This window comes from Gorilla gorilla, chromosome 11 (assembly GCF_029281585.2).
Source record: "Gorilla gorilla gorilla isolate KB3781 chromosome 11, NHGRI_mGorGor1-v2.1_pri, whole genome shotgun sequence".
Lineage (NCBI taxonomy): Eukaryota > Metazoa > Chordata > Mammalia > Primates > Hominidae > Gorilla > Gorilla gorilla.
Window position 1 is genome coordinate 84,414,088 of NC_073235.2, and position 26,579 is coordinate 84,440,666.

General features: G+C 38.3%; 1 pseudogene; it reads right to left on the reverse strand.

Annotated features, from left to right (window-relative positions):
- Nucleotides 1–19,735: 19,735 nt before the first annotated feature.
- LOC101140227 (keratin, type I cytoskeletal 18-like) lies at nucleotides 19,736–21,164 on the reverse strand (annotated as a pseudogene).
- Nucleotides 21,165–26,579: the final 5,415 nt, after the last annotated feature.

A 26,579-nucleotide genomic window follows, 5' to 3' on the forward strand; every position in this document is an offset into this window, starting at 1 on the left:
CTCTGTGACTGCTTTTGAACAATATGAAAAATAGACTGTGGTGAAGGTAATAACCTGTGACTTTCAAGGTTAGAACATGAAAAATGCCATGCACTTTTATCTGATTCTCTTTGAATTCTTGTTCTTAGAACCCAAACACCATACTGTCAGGAAGACCAAGAAGCCTGGGAAGAGGCCTACATGGAGGAAGACAGAAGCTTCTGGCCTTTGGCCCTGGAGGAACTCCCAGCCAACAGACAGCACCAAATCACCAATCATATGAAAAAGTCATCATGAACGTGGATTCTCCACCGCTAGTCAAGCCACTCCAGGTAATATCATGTTGAGTTGAAACAAGTTGTCCCTGTTAAGCCCTGCCCGAATTGCAAATTCATGAACAAAATGAATGATTGCTGTTGATTCAAGACACTAAGCTTTCAGGATACTTTATGTGCCCATAGATATCTGTGACAAATTTTGGTATCTAGAAGTAGGATGCTGCCATAACAAAACCCTATATTTGGGCATTGGCTTTGGGCCTGGACTGTGGGAAGCAGCTGGAAGGGCTTTGAAGAGATGCTTAGTGAAAACCAAAGGCTCTCAAGTAGACTGTTAGTGGAAACCTGAAAGACCTTGAGGAGGCTCTCAGTGAAGGTTTAAAGGAAAGTGAGGACAATGGTATTGGAAGCTAAAGGAGTGGGAAACCTTGTTGGGTGATGGCACAGAGTTTGCCAACATAATCATCTGTGTTAATGTGGCAAAGTGGAAATATACCTGCTAAACTCAATGATCTAGTTAAGATTTCCAGGCAGAATATTCAAAATGCCACCTGATTTTTTTTTCATCACCTATGATAAAATGTGAGACAAGAGAGATGAGCTAAAAATAACCTTTAAATATAAAAGAGTCAGAACTTGCCAGGTTTGAAATAAAATTGTGTCTTATACCCTGATCCTCTAAAAACAATTACTAAATTAAAAATGGCTCTGGAAAAGATAAAATCAAGGGTGGATCCATAAGATTCTTTGTTAGTACTTAAGAAAGATTTAAGAGAGTGGCTCACAAAACATTTCAAACAGAAAAAGGTATTTTTATGGATCTTAAGGCATGCCTGGCCATCTCTTCTCTGTTAAATAATTGGGTGCTCAAGTGCCCAAGACTCCTAAGGATATATTCCCATAGCAGTCTCAAGAAAACCCCAAATAGATAAGGGCTTATCTTGAAGAGCTTTGCAAATTTGGTTTTTGTCTAACGGAGTTGGTTATCAATTGATACACAGAAATCTACAAGGATTTTTAAAGAATTTATTAACTTGAGCTGAAGGTAGAGGAAACAATATAAAACAAAGAAGGCTTTGGATCTTCAAATGTTTAGAGTTTGGAAGCAGGCCGTCTCACACTACTGTTTTGTGGCATCAGATTATGCATTGCCTTGCTTGGGTAAATCATTCTCCTGTATGTGTCTTAAGTCTTCATGTTTCTGTCTTCAAAGGGCATTTCATATTTCTAATATGACTGGGATTTGAGGAACAAGATGTTGTTTCCAATCCGTCACTTTAGTAGGTTTTAAGGGCTTCAAATAAACTATCACTCTGACTCAGATAGAAAAACACTAGACATTTTTTTCTTTCAGAATGAGGTCTCTTCCAACCCACTACCTATTATCAACATCCCTTTTACAGTTTATGATTCCCTTGTATCTATTTTCTGGCTTTATTTTCTATTTCTTAAAATGCATCAGCCAGGACTACATCTAATGCCTCAGAACAGATGTATGTTGCTTTTGCCAGCTAAGAACAATGTTATATGTTTGTTTACCACAGTAGTACTCTTTTTGATGATCATGGAGATTATATTGTTTTACTAAATATGGTATAGTTGGAAGATTACATAAGTATCTTTGGCCATACATCTCAGAACAAGGAGGTTACCGTTTTAACTGCTTAGATTAGGAACAGTTTAAGGATTATCGGAAATAAAGTAGGAAGCACATATCTTACCAAATGTGGTTGGTAGAAACAGTAAATATTGGCAGAATCCTGTTTGAATAGTGATGAAAGATTATTCTGTGTTTTCTATTATTCACTTCAATGATGTTGAGTTTGAGGAGGTGAAGTGGAGCCTAAATACATCTGGAACATTTCCTTTTGCATTTGGCATTTGGGGACTGGAAGATGGTGTTGCAACAGGTACATATTTGGAATTGTCTCAGACCTTGTGTGAAGTATGTCTCTCCCTGTTCAGTATGCATTTGGAGTGTCAAGAGTAACTAAGTACCAGTTGAGCTACATTCCTCATGAAACAATCTTATTATGGCAAACCCAAAGACCTTAGCCCTGGTGATAATTTCCAGAGTGAAGTGTTCACAAGATGAAATGGAAAAACATCAGCAGCCCATCTTTTTCTTTGTCATCTTTGTTTATGAAAACCTAAAAATGTGAATGAGCTTTCCTTGTTTGTGTTTCCCAAGCTTCATAAGGACATACATGGAATTTGTCACTGTGAATTAACAATTCTATTCATGTTCTATACAAGTGGCTTTCTACTGTTTGAACAACCAGTCCCTTTTGCTGGATTCAAAGTTATTTACTTACAAAGAAACAAACTCAATTTGCTCCAATTATTAACTAAAGACCTAATGTTAATTGATGGTGCAATCTCACTTTTTAGTTCCTTATCATTTAATTAGTCTACTTTTGCACCGAATAACAGAGGGAACGTCAGGTCTTCATTTCTGATTTACTATAGCAGGATAACTTTTTTCATGCTGGTTTATGTTTGTTTTCCTAGTATTTTGCTCACTCTATTTAGAAGACAAAGGCCAAGCCTTACAATCGCTTGCCTCAGGGTTATGATGCAGGACTGATTTTCCAATATCAAAGGAAAATAGGCTGCTATCCTAGACTAGGCGCTCCACAGTACTCCACTCTGACCTTCGTCTTTTAACTGTTATTTGAGAAAAACCACCACCACCAGCACCACCAGACAGCAACAACAACCTTAATATGTCAGGGTCCCTGGAGAACCGGGTATGGTACAGGCTGGGTATTCTCAGATGAGACACTCGCTGTTCAACTCAGATTACTCTTAGAGAAAAAGAACTTCCTGTAGAGAGAAGAACACACACCCTTTGTATAAGATAGTTCTCAGGGAGATGAAGGGACAAACTTTTGTGAACTTCAAAGTTCATTTTAAAGTAAATAATCTAATAGAACTTCCTGTCACTGGATTAGAAGGAAGTTAGGGACTTTAGACAAAAGACAAGGGACAAAAGAATTTAGGGGATTTCTTAAATTTGTAGTTTTCCCATGTTTGTTTGCTTTTTAATGTTCTTCTGCTTTCCCAAAATGATCATCAGTGATAAACATACATCGAAAAAGATATTTGCACAGCATCTTCCCCCTTATGCCTGGGACATATGATCCAAGAGGTTTTGAAGATGCCTGAAATCCCAGATAGTACTGAGCCCCCTATACGCTATGCTTTTTCCTATACTTAGATACCTATGTTAAAGTTTAGTTTACAAATTAGGTAAGTAAGAGGTTAACAATGATAACTAATAATAAAATAGAACAATTGTACCAATATACTACAATAAAAGTTATGTGAATAGGATCTCTCTCCCAAATATCTTACTGTACTCAACATTCTTGTGATGACGTGAGATGACAAATGCCTACATAATGAGATGAAATGAGATGATTGATGTAGGCACTCTGACATAGAGGTAGGCTACATTTGGATCATCTGCTTTTGGGTGATCTTGCATCATGGAGCCATGACATTGTCGATGGTTGGATGTCAGGAGCAGATAACGTCAATGACTAATGGGCAGGCAGCATGTACAGCGTGGATACTCTGTGCAAAGGGGTGGTTCACATGGCAGGCAGGACAGAGAGAGACATCTTGAGATTTCCCCATGCTCCTCAGAATGGCACACAATTTAACACTTGTTAATTATTTCTGGAGTTTTCCATTTAATAGTTTTGAATCGCCATTTACTACAGGTAACTCAAATTGCAAAGAACAAAATCATGGATGAGGGGTCAGGGGTGGGCTACAGTACTTTTCTCAGGGATCAGGTAGTGAAACTGTGCCCAGTGTTTAGACACTCTTGGGGGAAAAGTCCAAAGAATGGTACAAAAAGAGGGACTCTCATCTGGTGAAAATTTGTTGATCCCATGCTGTTTGACTGATCCTACAACACAAATGAGGTGGGTATTTAATTCATTCAATGTGAATTGAATGTGCAGAAATGAAATTTTTTTATTTCCCTAAAACTGATGTTCATCATGTCCATTTGTATTTGGTGCTTATCAAAGTATAAATTTCAAAAAATTAAAAACATGATTCAAATATAAAATCAACAAATGTCAAAGACTGAATTAATAATCGAGGAAACTAGAGGGATAGTAAAGCTAATTGCAAAATGCACAGGACAAGCAGAAATATTACAGTACTTGGAAAAAATACTGAAATAAGATGATTACATTAAAATTTAAAACATTGAGTTTTACTCTTGTCTATCAGAACTTATTTATATCTCTACAGAGCAAAATTAATTTGAAATGTTATTGAACAAAAATTATTTGAATTTCTGTCAGCTTTCTACAAATTAACATTTCCTTTTTTAGAATTGTAATATACTTTAATTAATAGAAAACAGTAAGTTGAAAGAAAGCTATATACCCTTAGAGAATCAACCTGTTATCTGTTTTCAACTTTGGGATTTTCCCTTTTAATGTGCTGATGTAATTAATTATATTTTCTCTCAAACTGGGAAGTACAGGGTAATTTCTTCTGATTTATAATTACAATAAGGTGGTACATTGTAATATCAATTATTTTGGCATTTATTTCATGCAAAACTGTGAACCACTATTGATTTAAAAAAATTTTAAGTGCATTCAGAAGTCTTAAAATAAAATGGTTAATGAAACTAAAGGCTTAATGAATTTTAAATACAAAGTGTATGAATATGTTACAAAATATAATTTAAATCATGATTTATAAAAATATAAATGCCAAACACTATCATTTTATTATAAACCAACAAAAAATTTAGAAAAACAAAGTATTAAATCAAATACTCTAAAAGTGCTAAAAGTTTAATTAATCATAAGAAATAACATTATTCAATTTTAAATTACAAAAGAAAACAAAATCTGTGAATGATGATGTGGTTAAGTGACAAGGTTACTTTTGTGTAAATTGTTCCAGATGCTGAAAAACACTTTTTGACTTTAGTCAGAATAGTGTGACCTCTAACTCCAATTTGAGTATTGTGGAGGTGTAAAAGAGATGCTTTCTAAATGAGGACACCATTGTTTCATGTAAGGTTTTGAAGTGGTGCAACTACTCTCTAGGAATGTCTCAAGATGTAATAATGTAAGATGTAAATAATACCAGTTCCACTGCCTACCCTTCAACTCTGGCTACTTTAAAGATTTTCTTCCTAATATAGTAGTTCCCCCTTATCCTGGAGGGATATATTCCAAGACTCCTAGTAGATGCCTAAAATTGTGAATAGGTAGGAACCTGATTGTTGTCAGTCAGAACACATTTCTGTTCATGTCTTCTGCACACACATTTCATGTCTTTTCCAACTTAACTAAACACTTATCACACACTGTGGTAACAACTTTCACAATTTGAAGTGAGACAGCAAAATGAGCACAAATTTCTTTTTCCTTCCCACTTTCATGGACAGAAGATTCATTTTTAATGTAGATCTTAGCAACTTCAGCATATATTTTTTGCCTTTTTTTTAAAGTCAAGAACTTTCAGCTTTTCACTTAAAGGATGCACTTTATGGCTCCTCTTTGGCATATCCAATAGCCAGCATCACTACTTTTGTACTTTGGAGCCATTATTAAGTAAAATAAGGGTTACTGGAACACAAGCACTGTGATAGGTCTTCTGTATTTAAATAAGCCCTATGCCATTTCCATTATATGGTGCCCACCCTCATCTAGTATGGAATACTCTTTGAGGCTGCTTCCAATTAGAATTCCAGGCCCAGAGTGAAAAAAAGCTGTTTCTGCCCATAGTTCGGAGATATTTGGGCATTTTTTGTCATGCAGCTTACTGTCCAACCCACCCTTCTCCCTACCTGAGTTGGAAGCAGGGCAGGGGCCTCTCTGTAAACTCACCTATGACTCACTTACCTGCTCTGCTTATTTTCAAGATTCTTTTCATACCAAAGAAGGTTTGTTATTTTTTTGTTTCCTTTCTTTGGGCCGGAAGACTGTTCTCATGTAATTTCCTGTATCATTTATATTTAAAGATTTTTAGTAAAATGATTTTCTCAGCCTTCCAGGTTTTGTTTCTTGATATTGAAAGGAAAAATTATAGAATTTTTAAAACAAACAAACAAAAAAACAAAACAAACTGTATCTCTATCTCTTGCTTACCTCTTGAAATTGAAAATAAATTTAAGAATTTTCTTGCTGAAACTAATTTGAGGGGTCTGTTTTTGAAAGTGAAAAGCCAAACTCTAAAAACTTTATATATTCTAACTATAATAATCTTATTCTTCCCGAAGTAATGAATATCTCTAATTGAATAGGGATAAGATTTTAAAAAGATACAAGGAATTGCCAAAAAGAAAAGCATAGTAACGTATTCAAAAGTATTACCTCACTACACAAATAGAATACAAGATTTTCTACTGACACATTAAAAAAAAAAAGAACTAGGTAACCACAAACAATTGTTTTAAAATAGCAGTATTGAGTTCTAAGCTACTTTTCTCTCTTTTCCTTGTCCATGGAACTGCTAGAACTCAGATGTTGAAGTCATTTTCTTCCTTGGCAGAGTTTCTGGTATGGATTCCTTATAGCTAGTGTGCATTTGCTCCCCCTCACTCCACTGGTCTCTGGATTGCTGCCTGTCTACCGTCTTCTATATCATACCTTGGAGTGTCATGTTGGGGTTTGCTGAGATCCCTCCATCTCTCGTAGTCCCAGGGTGTGCTTGGGCTCTTCTAGCAAATAATACTTCCCAGTAGTATTTTTTTGTGTGTGTGGTTTCTGTGTAGAGCAGTCTTTTTCATTTGCTCAGATTCTATTAATAATCCCATGTGTCATAAGTGTTTTGTATCCTTTTTAATTTCTTGAGAAATTAGAATAATATTCCTCATAGGCAGAGTCAGAGGACAATTCATATGGCATTTGATTGAGTCACCTCAAAGTATCACCTTGTACTGCAAAATCAACCAGTTTCCTATGTTTCAATGGAAACATCTGGATGTTCCTTTCCTGGAGCTTTGTTTTATTTTGTTTTCTTTCTTTCTTTCTTTTTCTTTCTTTCTTTCTTTCTTTCTTTCTTTCTTTCTTTCTTTCTTTCTTTCTTTCTTTCTTTCTTTCTTTCCTTCTTTCTTTCTGCTTTTTTTTGACATGTTCTCTAGTTCATTGCAATCTTGAACTCCTGGGTTCAAAGGATCATCCAGCCTCAGCCTCTGAAATAGCTAGGACTACAGGTGCACCACTGTGCTTGTCTAATTTTGTTTTGGTTTATTTTGTTTTGTTTTGTTTTTTAATAGAGATGGAGTCTCGCCATTTTGAGCAGGCTGATTTTGAACTCCTGGACTCAAGCGACCCTCCCTCCTTGGCTTCCCAAAGTGCTGGGATTATAGATGTAAGCTACCAAACCTGGCTACTGGAGTTTTGTAGATATCTGGCATATTCTCTGAGAGGCATTGGTATTGCCTTTATCCTCTTGTTTTTGGAGTTTTAGTTCTTGATTCCCTTTTTCCTCTGGAGTCCATTTACAACTTCTTCTTGGGGATCATCAGAATCTTTCTCAAATATACCCACTGACATTTTGTCCTGACATGTTAGAATTTTGGGTGAATATACAAATTAGGAATTTCTGGAATCCAACTCAAGCTGGTTAAATGACAGAGGGATTTATTGGCCCATAATTGGAAGCTGACATGTAAGTTGGCTCTAGGGTTGGCTTGAGTCAGCTACTCAACAGTTTCCTTTTATCTCCTCTCTGCCTCTGGCAGGGTCAGCTTCTTCTGAAGCTGGCTCTACTTTGTAGTCACAAAATAGTTGTGCCAACTCTCATAGCAATGCGGAGAAGCACATCTATGGAGGAAGAAGCTTACATTCATGGCAGAAGGTGAATGGGGAGCAGGCATGTCTTACACGGCAGGAGCAGGAGCAAGAGAGTGAGTCAGGAGGTGCTACACATTTTTAAAGGATCATATCTCAGGAAAACTCACTGTTTAGTGCAAGGACTGTATCATGGGGGATGGTGCTAAACCATTCATGAGAAATCTGCCCCCATGATCCAATCACTTCCCACCAGACCCCACCTCCAACATTGGAGATACAATTCAACATGAGATTTGGGTGGTGACACATATGCAAACCGTATCATATGACCTTTGTGTCAGGGACTAGCATATGTGCTAAAGATTCTACATACGTATTTCTGAAATTGCTCAGGGTGTCTGTCTAGCCTATTACTGCCTTTCTTTGAGAGTTTCCCTTACCAAAGGATGGACTTATTATAGCTTGTTTGTTTGATGAAGTTGATTGGATTAAGAATAGTTATTTGGTCCAGATTAAGCCAATTATCTTCCCTAGGATTTTTTTTCACTGTATTTTAAAAATATCGTCTCTAGAAATTTTGAGGTGGGATTCAAACTAGTCAGTTTCTGCTGGTGTGTGGGAGCAGACCAGATACATTCCAAAACAGAACACTAGAAGCTTGGGGTGGCCATTTTTTATATGTGCACAGAGAAACAGGATGGATTGTGAGCAGAGTTAAGGTAGTATTTGGGCCCAAAGAGGCAAAGACAAAGAAAAGCATCCTTGGTTCCTGATGACTTTCACATTCATGGTTCAGCTGCACCTTGGGCCCATTATCTGTGCAACAGGTTTTTCAAATGAGGCACAAAGATAAAGAACAATATAATAGATTCCAAGGAATAATTATCTCTCCCTACCCAATGCCTCATAAGCTAAAGTGGGGCTGCTAGACTGCCTGCGCATGATTTGCTAAGGGATAATCAGGATGGTTCTGTCAGCATGGTCATGTACCCCAGCTAGTATAACAGGGAAAACTTGGAGAACAGAGGTTTTTGTGTGAACTTTGAATGGTCTCCTCTGCCCCTCCTCATGGAAATAGCAGGATGCTTTATCTCAGCTCAAGCCAATGTGTAGGGCTTCATGGGGACTGTGAGGAGATTTTGATATCTGTATCCTGGAGATTAATGGACATAGTCAGTAGTGTTTAACTTAAGTCTGAAAAGTCTAAAGTCAAGGGATATAAAAGGAATCCACTGGGGCACTGGGAGTAGGCTGCACTTCCACTCAAATTGGCTCCTGGTAAAAAAAAAAAAGAGAGAGAGAGACCCTCTCCTCCCCTAACCCTGCAAAAGAGAGTTGACCTGGGGTTATCTTAAAACAGAAACTCTTAAATGACTACCTCAGTGGGTTGTATACATGAAAAAATAGTGTGTTACTGGGTGCTCAAAATGGAGCTATCCAGAAGAAGGCATTGCCAAGGTCAAAGAAACTGCATTGCAGATCTTGAGTGAGAAGCTCTGAAGAAGCAACAAAAGTGTCCAACCAAGAAAGACTCAGCAATGCATCTGCTGTCCAGAGAGCACGAAAGCCACATTTTATCAGCTGCATAACCCAGCTCCTTCCTCTGGTCCCTCTTTCCTTAGTCTGACTTTGGAGAAGCCAGAGCCGTGGCTTACACAGTGTGGGAGGAGGCAGAGTTAGGAACTTCTTAAGAAACCAGCCACATCCCCACCCCACCTTAAGCCTCCATTCTGGGAATGAGGAAAGCTTGACACTGAATAAGAGTTTAGATATTCTATTTCTTTACTGAACTGAACTCTAGCTTGGGTATTATTAGAGTAGCTGATATGTTTAATGCCAAAACATTACCTAAGAATGAATACACCAACTATGGACTTTATCTATAGTTTTATCTTTAATAGTGAGAAATAATACATCATTTTCTTTTCACATTTTATCACTGATGGAGGTATCACATAATCATATTAATGTATCTGCAGGGTAGATGTTATCTTAGTAGGAATTATTTTCTTCCCTCTGTAATTAAGGAAACTGAAGCTCACAGAGTTTAAGTAAGTTTCCTAAGGTCCCACAACCAACAGTCAAAAGAACAAGGCTATGAAACATGAATGTTTCAGTCAAACAGTCATTCCCTTCCTGCACGCTGCACTGAACCTCAAGGACTAACAAAGAACTTGAGAATTCAAAGTGGGCAAGATTTTATCTAATTTGGGGAAACAAGGAGTGTTCATGTAAGGGGAATGGTTCATGAAATGGACTTTCAGGATGAGTAGGTTTTTAGCAAACAGAGATGAGAGGAAAATAATTCTAGGACAGAAGTGACTAAACTAAGAAACTGAGGCTGGATAGGGTGTAGTCTACAAACTGTGGTAGTCTAATCTGGATACGTATAAGGTCGAGGAAGGGTTAGGGAAAGAGAAGTCTGGAAACACTGTGGGGCAATAGAATGGTAATTCTTTACTTTTTACCTTACTCCCTCTTCTGCAACTGCCTCTTATTCTTTGAGAAAAAAAGGAAGATATCCTTTTCATATGATTTGGAAAGCAGAGATTATGTGCTAACATCTCACTTGGTATAGGGAAAAACCGCAAGAATTTTTTAGAGAGGTGGACCTAGTTTCAAATCCATTACTACTATAAGAATATACTATTTCTGAAACTCAATTTCCTTGTCTGTAGAGTAAAAAAATTACTCCATAGTACCACAGTGGAGGATAAATAAAATAAGATGAATATGATACAGAATTATAAAATAACTGTGTGACCTTAAGCAAATTACAAATGTCATGTCTCTGTTCCTCAGTTTGCCCACCCCATTGTGTTGTCAATGACATGTTATATCACTGTTTGAAGGACTTTACAGGGAAGATTTTTTTTTTAAGCAAAAAAAGGTATTCTTATAAATGCTCAGTAGATGTCAAGCTTAATTTTGTATGTGCCCAAAATTAAACCTTTCATTTTAGTTACATAAAAAGTCCTTTAAGTGAGGGTAAGAGAACATTTAAACTGAAAGTTATATATACTAGGCCTGAAATTTTTAATGGCCTTATTTAAAATGAATATAAAGGTACTTAAGGAAGGTAGCAGTTGTAGGCTTTCTTTTCTTAGGAAATCAATACTCATAAAACTCAAGGTTGGAAATGAGAATTAAAAACCACAGTGAGTTTATTTTAAAACATGTAGTCTGTCATCTTTATTTTCCCTTTGGATTACATAATGTTTATACCCTGAGGTCTATTTATGTTGCTGCAACTCTTTCACTGACTTTGAAGTGAACTTTGTATGGTGCTAGAATCAGAGCATTAGGGCTTAGAGATCATGTATTCCAACCCTCTCATTTAAAAAGAGTAAATTAAGGTAAGAGAGTAAAGCGAATTTCCCTGATATCTTTGTTTCCTCTGAGATGTAAAAATCTCTGTTGTTCTTAACCACCAGGCTAAGTTCAGTGACAGCAAGAGTCATCCTAGTTCAGCCCCTAACATGGCCCCTGATCCTCCCCTTAACCTAGACAGTGCCTGGTACTTAGCAGACACTCCACTTATAGTTCTGGAAAAAAAGCACTTATCTCTGAGCAAAGTCTTTTACTCTCATTAGAAACTCTCTGGCATTCCTGGTATGGCTTAGGAGACTAATCACTGATAATAGATAAATAAATAAATAAATAAATAATAAATTCCTGCTGTTCTTCTCCCAAATACATGCCTCATGGAGTTGCCTGCAGGAGAAAGAGTTCCACAGCAAATCAATACCTGCAATTTAAAGGATTCTACTCTTGCCAGGTGTGATGGCTCATGCTTGTAATCCCAGCACTTTGGGAGGCTGGGGTAGGAGGATTGCTTGGGGCCAGGAATTTGAAACCATCCTGGTCAATATAGAAAGACCCTGTCCTTACAAAAAAATTAAAAATTTAGCTAGGCATGGTGTTGCCCACCTGTAGTCCCAGCTACTCAGGTGGCTGAGGCATGAGGATTGCTTGAGGGATTGCTTGAGCCTGGGAGGTCAAGGCGGAAGTGAGCTGTGATCACACCACTGTACTCCAGGCTGGGTGACAGGGTGAGAGGCTCTCTCAAAAACAAACACACACACAAAAACGAGGATTCTACTCTTGTAACTTCAAACCAATAAAAATAAGGATTCTACTCTTATAACTTCTCACCAGCAGATTCATTTAAAACCATTATTTCTTCTGTCCAGAGCATCCTAATACATGCAACTGCTCTCATCCAACTGGCAAGCACACAGATTTACTAGCAAAGTTTAGTACCTGTTGGTCAGAAGACTGCCTATTTCTTCTGGGTATCTCTTCAATGTTCCAGGAAACAAATTTCATTTATTCTTATAAGTCTGACTGTCCCAAACAAAGTTACTGTATGTACAAAAATCTGTGTATTTCTTTTGGTGTGTTTCAGATGCAAGCAGAAATTAATTTTATTCATATTGTTATCTTTAAGACTGTGTGGGTTGGAGAAGGATTCATAGACAACGAAACAGGAAAAGATTAAGTCAAACAAAACAACTTAGTGGTTTTGTAATTTTGGAGGCTTTTGTCTGAAGGGAGATAGCTAAAGCTTGACAAAGCCTTCCTATGTGTGAGTAGAAGAGACAGCTCTTTTCCCTCTTCATTGCGGCAAGCACCATAGTAATTAGATTCAAAGGACACCAATAGACTTTTTTATTAGAACCAGATAACTTTCTGGTGTTTCTCAAATGAGAGAAAGGCACCTCCACGGAATGTCTTTCATCCGTTTTCAAATTCTACCAAGCCCAGTTCTTCTGCAAACTTCACCTAATTTATGTGTGATCTACAGCTGGGGTTTACAAACTGAATTCAGGTGGCCAGGCAGGGACCCCTCCCCCCGCGCCCCCCATCCGCTAACCGCCTCCCGCCACACACACACACACACACACACACACACACACACACACACACACACACACACACCCCGCGCGCGCGCGCGCACACACACACACACACACACACACACACACACACCCCGCCCCACCACCCCGACCTCCACATACATTCCCCCGACCCCCTCCAGCAGTGAAGTCTAAGAGCACCGCGGAGTAATTTAAATTTTCGAGGGGAAGCACAGCGTCATCTGTCGGACATCATGCCAATTACTCTTGTTAAGTTCCGACCTGACGGTTACTTTATACTTTGAACTGCTAGGTACTCCTTTTGGCCTAAGGACACAGTGAAAAATGTACCGAGACCTTGGAGAGCCACGAATCAAGAAACTTCAGAAACCTCTGATATCTGATCAAGAGTTAAGAGACGTCAGAATCATCACAACTGACAAAAGGTTAGGAAAAAATTCTAAACATTTCTATTTCCTACAGACTTCCCCATTATATTTTTGGCTGCCTAAACAGAAACAGACTTCCATGATCAGGAGCTGGGCTGTGGCAGTTAACATTTTATTGCCATTTTACTGGTTATGAACTCTTTCTATGATATCTTCGTATCTATATGAATAGATAGGTGATATATATCAGTATGTACGTGTTTAAAGAGAGATTTTTTTTTCCCTAGGCGTGTCTCCATACATAAATATTTTTAAAAGTTAAAAACATGGGTTCCATGTTTCAAAATGGCTAGGACAGGAGCTGTGGAGTTCTCAAATCCTAACTGAGGGCTGTCTCAGGGAAAGGTGCTGATACAAAAATCAATCTCATCCTAGGTGACCTCTGTCAACTTTATAAGCTCTTTGATGACTTATTAGTCCATTTATAAAACAAAGAGAATAATACAGATGTTATTGAGGTTCGTGTTTATAAAATATTCTAAGATGGCCAGATGAAAAGTGTGACTCACAGGAAATGCCAAATCTGAAATAAATCATCCTTCTGAGTCACAACAAATACCTTTCAATGTGATGGAAACTTGATATTTGAAAACTCCCTTGATTAGATTCTTGTTTTCATCAGCTGTACTTTTCCTATGAAATTTGTTTACATATTTCTTTCCTCTTTACCATGCTTTCAAATTGGTTGACATTTATAACTTGAAAGGGGACCATTGAACAATTACTTAAGGGAGACCGGCACAAATACAATTTTTTTTTTCCACCAGGTAAAGGCCATGTGCGTGTGTTTAAATGTAATTATCGTTTCCCTTTTGATTTTTGTCAATCAAGGAAATAGTGTTACTAAAATGTCTGATTGTTTTATCTCATCACTACCAACAAAAACTGTTCCATTACAGTCTGTGAGGCTTTCTATTTTAGAGTGTTTTCTAGGCAATATGTGGTAATTCAAAGAGATCAAAGTAAATGTCTCCACCTCAATTCATACAAGCCTTGATAATAATATATTTTCAAAACTTGTCCATTCTGAAGTAACATTTGTCTACTAAGTCCTTTTTTGGGGGAAATTTAAATTAGTGGGAGGACCTTATACACTATCTTTTTCATAAATAACACTTTTCTTGATTATTAAGAAGTAAATAAAATGATCTTCAATTCTAGCACACAGAGATAAGCGACATTGAAATGTTGGTGTGCTTTGGTCTAGTCTTTTGTCTATGCATGTTTTAATATTATATTCTTTTTAAATTTTATTAATCTCATTTTGTGTTACAGTTTCTTTTTTATTAAGTTGTGCAGGTTTGTTACACAGGTACACATGTGCCATGGTGGTTTGCTGCACCCATCAACCCATCATCTATGTTAGGTATTTCTCCTAATGCTATCCCTCCCTTATCTCCTCCCTACCTCCCCGCCGCCACCCCTGCCCACAGGCCTGGTGTGTGAAGTTCCCCTCCCTGTGGCCATATGTTCTCACTTTTCAGCTTCCACTTATGGGTGAGAACATGTGGTGTTTGGTTTTCTGTTCTTGTGTTAGTTTGCTGAGAATGATGGTTTCCAGCTTCATCCATGTCCCTGCAAAGGACATGAACTCATTCTTTCTTGTGGCTGCATAGTATTCCATGGTGTATATGTGCCACATTTTCTTTATCCAGTCTATCATTGATGGGCATTTGGGTTGGTTCCAAGTCTTTGCTATTGTGAACAGTGCTGCAATAAACATACGTGTGCATGTGTCTTTATAGTAGAATGATTTATAATCCTTGGGGTATATACCCAGTAATGGGATTGCTGGGTCAAGTATTTCTAGTTCTAGATCCTTGAGGAATCGCCACACTGTCTGCCACAATGGTTGAACTAATTTACACTCCCACCAACAGTGTGAAAGTATTTCTATTTCTCCACATCCTCTCCAGCATCTGTTGTTTCCTGACTTTTTAATGATCGCCATTCTAACTGGCATGAGATGGTATCTCATTGTGGTTTTGATTTGCATTTCTCTGATGACCAGTGATGATGAGCATTTTTTCATGTTTTTTTGGCCACATAAATGTCTTCTTTTGAAAAGTGTCTGTTCATATCCTTCATATTACAGTTTCTTTTGGAAATTTTGATTACCATTCACTCCAATTAAGTCAGTCATGTAATATTTAACATATTTTTGCATGTGTTTAAAAAATGGCAATTTAAGATTATTTTAGATACTGTAAGTAAATTGAAATTGTGAAGTATAGATTTAAATGTATTATTTTTGAAATTTCCATCTGAAATGTTACATAATTTTGTTTGTTGAGTCACTCTGTAATTAATTCTAAAGCTCAAACCATGAGCTGTTCACACTGTTAAACCTTAAAATTGATTTGGGACCAGAAAAATTTCATCAGCTGTTTTAATTTAAATAAGTATGCATGTGCTTTGCCACTGGATAATTGTGCTAACTCACGCCCTGTAATCCCACCACTTTGGGAGGCTGAGGTGGGCAGATTATCTGAGGTCAGGAGTTCGAGAACAGCCTGGCCAAAATGATGAAGCTCTGTCTCTACCAAAAATACAAAAATTAGCCAGGCATGGTAGTGCACCCCTGTAATCCCAGCTATTCAGGAGGCTGAGGCAGAATTGCTTGAACCCGGGAGGTGGAGGTTGTGGTGAGCCGAGGTAGCGCCACTGCACTTCAACCTGGGTGACAGAGTGAGATTCTGTCTTAAAAAGAGAAGAAAAAAATTGTGCTAACTCTTATCAAGCAAGCCCTTGAAATTCCACTCAATTCATGAAGCCATCTCAGTTTCTTCTGGGACAGTTAGTAATTTACCCATTCTCAACCATTTAGAAATATTATTAAGTCCCTTTAACTTACTGAATCATAACAGACATTCATTCCATTGTTTATACATAAAATTACTAAATATTAGTTAATGGGTAGTCCTAGATAAAATTTGTGAAGTTAGGGTGTCTTCTGCTCAAAACTGTTTCTGTTTTGAGTATTCTTTATTTTCTTCTTATGCCCAAATAATCAAAATCTGATAATGCCCATTGCATACCTTAGGAATCTGTCTCCCATGCCCCACTCAGCTCCCCTTTCCTTGCAAGGCTTGTACTTTGGACTTTTCTGAACACCACACCTTACCCCATACTCATCAGCCAATGTTGATTCTTCTGGTGGCTGAGGGTCTTGTTGGATGACTGCATTGCTAATCTTGCCATTGCATTTCGCTAAAGTGCAAATAATTGATAAATGATTCATGAGTCATGCCTCCCAGAGTGTGTACTCATTTAATTAATGGAAGGCTTCGAAGGCTTAATTCCTAAGAGGGACTGAGTAATAATGAAAGTAGATTGGAGTATTTTGAAGGGTAGTGAGGGAAAGAAAGCTACACCCATGTGATAACTGGGTTTCCAATATAGCTGTTTTCAGTCTGATTCTCAGAGGCTGACTTTGATATAAGAACATTTGAGCAGGAGATATGCTAAGGAAGTGCTCCCAAGAAAAATCAGTAGGGGGGCTTAATGGAAGCAGAACAGGGAAGTGGAAGTAGCTAAGCAAGGACTAATTTCAGGTCAACTCCCTTTCTCAGCCGGATCCTGCAGAGAGTTGTGCAAAGGAAATTACATTACTGATTTTGTCCTGGCTTGAGGAAAGGGAGTCGTTTTCCATAGCTTGCCCTGTGGTGGCCATAAACTCCCTGGCACCTCCTGCTATAAGTATGGCCAAAAAGCCTGTAGTAAACCAAGGACAGTCCCCTTGGTTTTGAGACTGTGAGCCGTTAGAAGTACAAATACAAAAGCTGGGGATGGGCATAGGAATCATAAGGAGGATCCATAGGGATGTGGATGAAACACCATCTGCATATACTGCAATGGCAGGAACTTGAGAGGGAACAGAGTGGATGAACAATATCCATGCAGCCATGAGTTGGGCAGTGGGTCCTTCTTCCTGAAGGTAATTACAGCACCAGATCAAGATATAGAAGTCTTTCTTGTACTCACTTCCCATCAATAGACCCCTTGAAAAGGTAATCAGTACTCTGATTACACTTAGTTTTGCTTGCTTTGTAGCCTTATGTAAATAAATCATACACTATGTACTCTTCTTTGTCTGTCTTTTATATCTGACTTATTGAGATGCATCCACATTGTAGCATCTAGAGGGTGGTCATTCTTTTTCATTGCTGTGGAGTATTCAATTATGTAACTGTTTCACTATTTATTCTACTGCTGATGGGTGTTTGGGCTATTTCCAATTTGGGGCTATTATGAGTAATGCTGTTATAAATTTCTTTTAAGTGTATTTTGAGGCACAAATGTTTGCATTTCTGCAAGAAATGTGTAAATACCTGACAGTAGAGTTGACTGCATAGACTACACATATGTTAAGCGTTAGTATAATAGATATTGCCATATAGTTTCCCAAAGCGATTATAGCATTTTAACTCCCACTAGCAGTATATGTGAATTTCAATTACTCTACATTCTCTACAATACTTGGGAGCCTCAGTCTGTAAATTTTAGTCATTCTAAATGCATAGCTTGTTTTTTAAACTGTCAGTAAATTGAAAACCTACGATTAAGAATTTTGTGGAAATTTCCCTTCATATTAGCAACCTCATTTTGAGAAATGCCAATATTAGTAAATAACTACTCTCCCCACACATATGCTGAGTGCTAAATATTATTATTAATTTACTCAACTGATAAACTTGTTTTTTTATTTTTAAGCATTTGGATCTGAATCAACAAGATGTCTCATATTGTGTGTTGTGAGTAATAAATGGTTATGTCTATTTAAATTTGCTTTATACAGAGCAAAGTTTCATGCTACATAACCCATCAACTAGTTAATACATATCTTTAAAAAACATTTTAGGTTGGCTAGTCTTTAGCCTAGAACTTTCTAGCTCCAATTTAAAATTAAGACATTCCAGCAAAATATGTGGGAATATTTTGACATCTGTGTGTATGTATATAGTAGGAAATGAGTCATTTTAGTGTCAGCTGAAAAAAAAGCCACATTTTAGGTGTATGAGACTATTTTTAAAAGTTGTAATTTTCTGTAGACTGAAACCTGATAGCAGGTGAGAGAGAGGTGGCTGTCTGTCCATGCATGGACTGTAATTGGAGAAAGCTTTGAGCAGTATGCCTGTCCTCCAGTATCACTGTCACTATACATCATTTTACTAGTATGACTTTAGCTTTTTAAGTGTTTTAGGACTCTGCAGTATCCAGTTAATAATGTTTTTAACTTAGGTAGTAGCCATGCTGCAAAATAAGAAGCCATTGTAGGAGGCTCCAATGATCTAAAAAAAATTAGGCTTTTATTAGATGGCAAATTTGTTCAACCATGTGATTCTTGTGTTAATTTTTCTCCTTCTAACTAAAAAAGTCTTACAAAATAAAAGGTAAATATTGCCTCAAAAATTGTGGATACCTGTATAAAGCATCTGCCCTCAATCCTTATCAGCTAACACCTGCTTTATAAATTAATACCTTATCAGAGATTTGTAGAGTTAGCTACAGAGTAAGTCATTAAGACGTGATGGTTGAAAGAAAGAAAACCAAAAATTATAGTGGAGAACTGTCTAGAGGGAAAGAAGATCTGCTTATAAATTACAGAAAACAACAACAATTTTAAAAATAATAAGTTTTCCACAATTTTTCCAAAGCCTGCCTCTGCTCATTTTAGGATGAGCACAAACCATATGGCTTCTATCTGGAGGCACTCTGAGATCAATGGTCTGGTAATGTCTGTTGATTTCCAGTATCAAATTCACAGAAGCATACAGTAAGTAAAAGAGAAAGAGTCTTGGCAATTTTGTAGTTTTTGTTCTTTCATCCAAACAGGAGAACTGGAGCTCTGCAAAGAGTGAAAAACAACCTCAATGTCACATGAAACGTTTTCCATCCTCCATTTCCACCTATTTCTCCAAACACCTCTCTCTCCCCCTCTCTTCAACAGTTTCTATTAGTGTTTTCCATTAACACAAAACTCAGAATTCTCTCTGCCATGCGCCCTTGTGTTTTTTGATGTTTGTGTCCTTGTTTATGCAGTCTCCCCACTTACAGGCAACTGTGTCAGGCAGTGGGGACAGCTGAAATGTTGATGCTGCCATCTGGGAATCACTTTCTTGTGGGGGTCACTCATGTAAACAAAGAACACTTGCTCTAAAGTACAACATAATCAAATCATGAAAATTAGGAAACAAAACATGCTCTAGCTCCCCTTCTGTGCCCGTATGAATTACAGAAATTCCATTGAAATGCGTTGAAATGACAGCAAACATTTTAGTAGACAATTCCACAATATACCCTGATTTTAAAAGATGGACTTAGACCAGAAATTTTGAGTGATTCTTGGAAGGTAAAGGGCAGATAGAATCACTTTGCTGGAGAAATCAGAAGAGGGACAACTGCAAAATAAAGGCTGTAACAGGAGCGTGTGTCACATCATCATAGCAGTTTTCTTGTCTTCCTTCCCTCCCTTCCTTCCTTCCTTTCACCTCTGAACTTTTTATTGACTTCCTGCTCCCCAAAGGTACCCTGCTTCTGCTGGCTTGATGTCTTAGAACTTTGGTGTCATTGGTCTCAGACACCACTTTGCGGCGGGTGGTGGTCTTTGGATGGTTTGCATGGAGTTGCTGTTGTCCAGGGCATCACCAAGATTGAAGTCCTCATCATCAAGCAGGCGGTGGTAGGTGGCGCTCTCAGCCTCCAGCTTGACCTTGATGTTCAGGAGAGCCTGGTACTCCCTGATCTGGTGCTGTCCCTCTGCCCGGCTCTGTGCCATCTCTGACTCCAGGTGCAGCAGGATCCTGTTGAGCTGCTCCATCTGCAGGGTGTAGCGGGCCTCCACCTCCCTCAGGCTGTTCTCCAAGCTGGCCTTCAGATTTCTCATGGAGTCCAGGTCCATCTTTGAGGACTGGACTGTACGTCTCAGCTCCGTGAGCGTCATCTCCGCATCTCCAGCCTTGGTGGACTGCGTAGTGACCACTGTGGTGCTCTTCTCAATCTGCTGAGACCAGCACTTGTCCAGCTCCTCTCAGTTCTTTCGAGTCAGCTCATCATATTGGGCCCGGATATCTGCTATGATCTTGGCAAGGTCCTGAGATTTGGGGGCATCTACCTCCACGGTCAACTCAGAGCTGGCAATCTGGGCTTGTAGGCCTTTTACTTCTTCTTCGTGGTTCTTCTTCATGAAGAGCAGCTCCTCCTTGAGAGCCTCCATCTCTGTCTCCAGCGGCAGCCAAGTGACATTGGTCATCAGTGACCTTGTGGAGCCCATGGATGTCACTCCCCACAGACTGGTGCATGGCCAGCTCTGTCTCATACTTGACTCTAAAGTCATCGGCTGCAAGACAGGCATTGTCAATCTGCAAAACGATGCCGGCATTGTCCACAGTATTTGCGAAGATCTGAACCCTCAGGTCCTCGATGGTCTTGAGGTAATGACTCCAGTCCCTGACCTGGAGTCACTTCTTCTCCAGGTGCTCCCGGATTTTGCTCTCCAGCTTCCAGTTCTTGGTCTCCAGGCTCCTCACTCTGTCCAGGTAGGAGGCCAGACGGTCATTCAGGCTTTGCATTGTCTCCTTCTTATTCTGGATGCCTCCCATTCCTGCCAGACCCCCGGCCATCCCCGCGGCCAGGTCCCCGGACCCCATGCCGCCCCGGAAGCTGGTGGAGCGGGACACGGATATCCGGGAACCAGAGCCCCCGGCGCCTGCATAGATGCTGGCCACACAGCTGACCGGCGCCGTAGTTGGACACCTGGACAGAGCCCAGGAACAGGTAGTTGGTGGAGAAGATGGAGCGAGTGGTGAAGCTCATGCTATCCAGGGAGGAGAGTGAGAGGACAGGACTCAGGCTTTGCCGACGACCCGTCATAGTAGTTTTCTAAGGAAGCTGCAGAGAAACATCAAGCTCAGATCGAACAAAATAAAGAGCGGGAGGGGCCCCTGGGCCAAGTATCAGGGCAATAAATTAAAGACTTTATTTGAATAATCTGGGTCCCACCCTCTAGCCTCAATAAGCAGCTGTTGACCCCAGCAGTGTTTACTCCAGAATGAAGCCTAGAGGGGTGTTTGTTTGATATACAGTGAGTTTTCCTAGGAGAGTCCCTTTTGTATGAGGCTGTGGCTGGAGATAAAGGAAAGCGGAGCCTGAGCTAACCAGACCTTCACATCCACATGAAGACAGGGGAAAGGAGAATCACTGATTCCCTTTGTCTGCAGGACACATTCGAGAGGGGGGAACTCTGAAGTAGGAGTTCAGACACGGATACTCCCAGGGTGGGTAGTATACAAGGTAATATACAACACAGAGCAGGGCTGCCGATCCCCAAGACTCTAAATAGAAGTTATTTGTACACCCTGGAGGTTTATCAGTCTGGCCTCCTCTCAAACATTCAAGGCAAGTTTCTATGTTCAGAGCTTATATTGAGTGACAATAAAAGAGGGTCTCATATGATCTGATGAAATACAATACAAACATTATCTAACAATTCCGTTTGATAAAGATCATTATAAATAGCAACCCCCAAACCATAAACTTGCTAAATAAATTTAGGATAAAAGCAAGTCATTAAAAATATTTAAAAGATCCAAAATGTTTCTGAGTAGCATGAATAGAAAATACACTGTCCACATTTAAACATACCCTAATATAATTTCAGAATACCAAGGATAAATATGAAATTCAAAAAGTTGGCCAGGCGCAATGGATTACGCCTGTAATCCCAGCACTTTGGGGGGCTGAGGTGGGTGGACCACGAGGTCAGGAGTTCAAGACCAGCGTGACCAACATGGTGAAACCCCCTCTCTCCTAAAAATATAAAAATTATCTGGGCATGGTGGTGCGTTCCTGTAATCCCAGCTACTCAGGAGGCTGCAGCAGGAGAATTGCTTGAACCGGGACCTGGGAGGCAGAGGTTGCAGTGAGCCAAGATTGGGCCACTGCACTCCAGCCTGGGCTACAGAGAGAAACTCTGTCTCAAAAAACAAACCAACAAACAAAAATCCAAAAGTTTTTCAAGAGAAAAAAACCCAGATTGCTAATGATAGAGTTCCCATGTTGAAAGTGAAGGAATGATATTGAAGTTGTGAAAGACAAAAATATTAACCTAGAGTTCTTTTTTGCTTGTTTTTTTAAATTTTAATTTTAAAAAAATTTTCATGAGTACACAGTAGGTGTATGTATTTATGAGGTACGTAAGATATTTTGATACAGGCATACAATGCATAATAATAAACTAGGAGTAAATGGGGTATCCATCACCTCAAACATTTATCCTTTCTTTGTGTTAGAAACAATTCAATTATAACTTTTAGTTATTTTAAATGTATAATGAATTATTGTTGACTGTATTCACCCTGTTGTGTATCAAATACCAGATCTTATTTATTCTATATAAATATTTTTTTGTACACATTAACCAGCCCTACTCCCTCACTCCACAAGTACACATCCCAGCCTCTTGTAACCATCATTCTGCTCTCTGTTGCCATGAGTTCAATTGTTTTAATTTTTAGCTCCCACAAAAAATGGACAACATGCAAAGTTTGTCTTCCTGTGCTTGGCTTATTTCACTTAATTAACATAATGACTTCCAGTTCCATCCATGCTGTTGCAAATGACAAGATTTCATTCTTTTTCATTGCTGAATAGTGCTCCAAAGAAAATATGTACCACAGTTTCTTTATCCATTGGTTTGTTGATGGACATTTAGGTTACTTCTAAATCTTGACTGTTATGAATAGTGCTACAATAAACATGAGGGAGCATATATCTGTTCAATTTACTGATTTCCTTTCTTTTGGGTATACACTAAGCAGTGGAATTACTGGATCATATGGTAGCTCTATTTTTTAGTTTTTTAAGGAACCTCCATACTATTCTCCGTAGTGGCTATACTAATTTACATTCCCACCAATGGGGTACAAAGTTTCCTGTTTTGCTACCTCCTCAATAGGATTTGTTATTATCTGTCTTTTGGAAAAAAAGCTGTTTTAACTGGGGTGAGATGACATCTCACTGTAGTTTATTTTATTTATTTATTTATTTATTTATTTATTTATTCATTCATTCATTCATTGAAACAGAGTCTCACCCTGTTACCCAGGCTGAAGTGCAGTGGTGCAATCTCAGCTCACTACAACATCCGCCTCCCGGGTTCAAGAGATTCTCCTGCCACAGCCTCCAGAGTAGCTGGGATTACAACAGCCTGCCACCATGCCTGGCAAATTTTTGTATTTTTAGTAGAGACAAGGCTTCACCATGTTGGTCAGGCTGGTCTCAAACTCCTGACCTCAGGTCATCCACCCACTTTGGCCTCCCAAAATGCTGGGATTACAGGCGTGAGCCATCGCACTCGGCCCAACATCTCATTGTAGTTTAGTATGCATATCTCTGATGATCAATGATGTTGAGTGCCTTTTCATATACCTGTTTGCCATTTATATATCTTCTTTTGATAAATCTGTATTCAGATCTTTTTTCCATTTTTAAATTGGATTATTAGATATTTTTCCTATAGAGTTGTTTGAGCTCCTTATATTTTTGTTATTAATCCCTTGTCATAAGAATAGTTTGCAAATATTTTCTGCCATTTTATGGAGTGTCTTTTTACTTTGTTGATTGTTTCCTCTGCTATGCAGAATCTTTTTAACTTGATGTGATCCTATTTATCCATTTTTGCTTTAGTTGCCTGTGCTTGTCAGATATTACTCAAGAAATCTTTGCCCACTCCAATGTCCTGAAGGATTTCATCAATGTTTTCTTTTAATGGTTTCATAGTTTGGGGTGCTTGATTTAAGTCTTTAATCCATTTTGATTTGATTTTTGTACATGGCAAGAGATAGGGGTCTAGTTTCATTCTTCTGCATATAAATATTCAGTTTTCCTGGCACCATTTATTGAAGAAACTGTCTTTTCCTCAATGTATGTTCTTGACATCTTTGTTGAAAATGAGTTCACTGTAGCTGAGTATATTTGTTTCTGGGTTCTCAGTTTGGTTCCATTGGTCTGTGTCTGTTTTTATGCCAGTAACCAAAACCATGCTGTTTTTGTTACTGCAACTTTAAAGTATAATTTGAAGTCAGGTAATGTGATCCCTTTAGTTTTGTTCTTTTTGCTCAGGATAGCTTTGGCTATTCTGGATCTTTGGTGGTTCCATATAAATTTTGGGATAGTTTTTTCTATTTCCGTGAAGAATGTCATTGGTATTTGGATAGGGCTTGCACTGAATCTGTAGATTGCTTTAGGGAGTATGGACATTTTAACAATATTAACTCTTCCAATCCATGAAGATGAAATATTTTTGCACTCTTTCGTTTCCTCTTTATTTTATTTCATTAGTGTTTTATAGTTTTCATTGTAAATATTTCACTTCTTTGGTTAAGTTTATTCCCAGGTATTTTATTTTATTTTGCTTGTAGCAATTGTAAAGGTAATTATTTTTTGATTTCCTTTTCAGATTGTTCACTGTTGGCATATAGAAACACTACTAATTTTTATATGTTAATTTTGTATTCTGCAGCTTTTCTGAATTTGTTTATGAGTTCTAATAGGTTTTTGGTGGAGGCTTTAGGTTTTTACAAATATAAGATTATGTCATCTGCTGAGAAGGATGATTTGACTTCTTCCTTTCCAATTTGGAGGCACTTTATTTCTTTTTCTTATCTGATTTGTCTCTTGTACTTCCAGTACCATGTTGAATAACAGTGGTGAAAGTGGACATGATGGTCATGTTCCAAATCTTAGAGGAAAGCCTTTCAGTTTTTCCCCATTCAGTGTGATACTAGCTGTGGGTATGTCATATGTGGCTTTTATTGCATTGAGGTATGTGTCTTCTATACCCAGTTTTTTTAGTGTTTGTTTCATCATAAAAGGATATTGAATTTTATCAAATGCATTTTCAGCATCAGTTGCAATGATCATATGGCTTTTGTCCTTCATTCTGCTAATATGATGTATCACATTCATTGATTTCTGTATGTTGGACCATCCTTGTATTCCTGTGAAAAATCGCTGTTGTTCACGATGAATGATCTTTTTAATGTGTTATTGAATTCAGTTTGCTAGTATTTTGTTAAGGGTTTTGCATCAATATTCAGAGATATTGACCTGTGATTTTCTTTATTTGATGTGTCTGTCTAGTTTTGATTTCAGGGTAATAATACTTGCCTCATAGAATGAGTTTGGAAGTATTTCTTTCTCTTCTATTTTTCACAATAGTTTGAGTAGGATTGGTATTAGTCCTTCTTTAATTGTTTGGTAACATTTAACAGTGAAGCCATGGGGGGTGCTTGGCTTTTCCTTACTGGGAGACTTTTTATTATAGCATTGATCTTGTTGCTTATTATTGGTCTTTTCAGGTTTTGAACTTCTTCAGTCTTGGTAGGTTGTAAGTGTCTAGGAATTTATCCATTTTTTTCTAGGTGTTCCAATTTATTGGCATATAGTTGCTCATAGTGGTCTCTAATCATCCTTTGAATTTTTGTGTTATTTGTTGTAATGTCTTGTTTTTTGTCTCTGATTTTATTTATTTGAGTCTTCTCTCGTTTTTTGTTAGTAAGTCTGGCTAAAAGTTTGTTGGTTTTATCTTTTCAAAAAACCAAATTTTCCCTTTATTAGTCTCTTTTTTTTGGTTTCAATTTCATTTATTTCTGCTCTGATACCTGTGGGGTTTTTTTTCTTGTACTAATTTTGGGTTTGGTTTGCTCTTGATTTTCTACATCTTTAACAGGCATTGTAAGGTTGGTCATGTGAAGATTTTCCACTTTGTTGATGTGGGTGCTTATTGCTATAAACTTTCCTCTTAGTACTGTTTTTGCTGTATCCTACAAGTTTTGGTACAATGTGTTTCCATTTTCATTTATTTCAAGAAATTCTTCAACTTCCTTCTTAATTTTTTAATTGATCCACTGGTCATTCAGGAGCATATTCTTTAATTTCCATGTGTTTGTAAAGTCCCAAAGTTTCTGTTTCTGTTGTTATCAATTTTCCTTCCTTCCTTCCTTCCTTCCTCCCTCCCTCCCTCCTTCTCTCTCTCTTTCCTTCCTTCCTTCCTTTCTTTCTCTTTCTTTCTTTCTTTCATCCTTTCTTTCTTTTCTGAGATGGAGTTTCACTCTTGTTGCCCAGGCTGGAGTGCAATGGCACGTTCTTGGCTCACTGCAACCTCCGCCTTCCAGGTTCAAGCAATTCTCCTGCCTCAGCCTCCAGAGTAGCTGGGATTACAGGCACAAG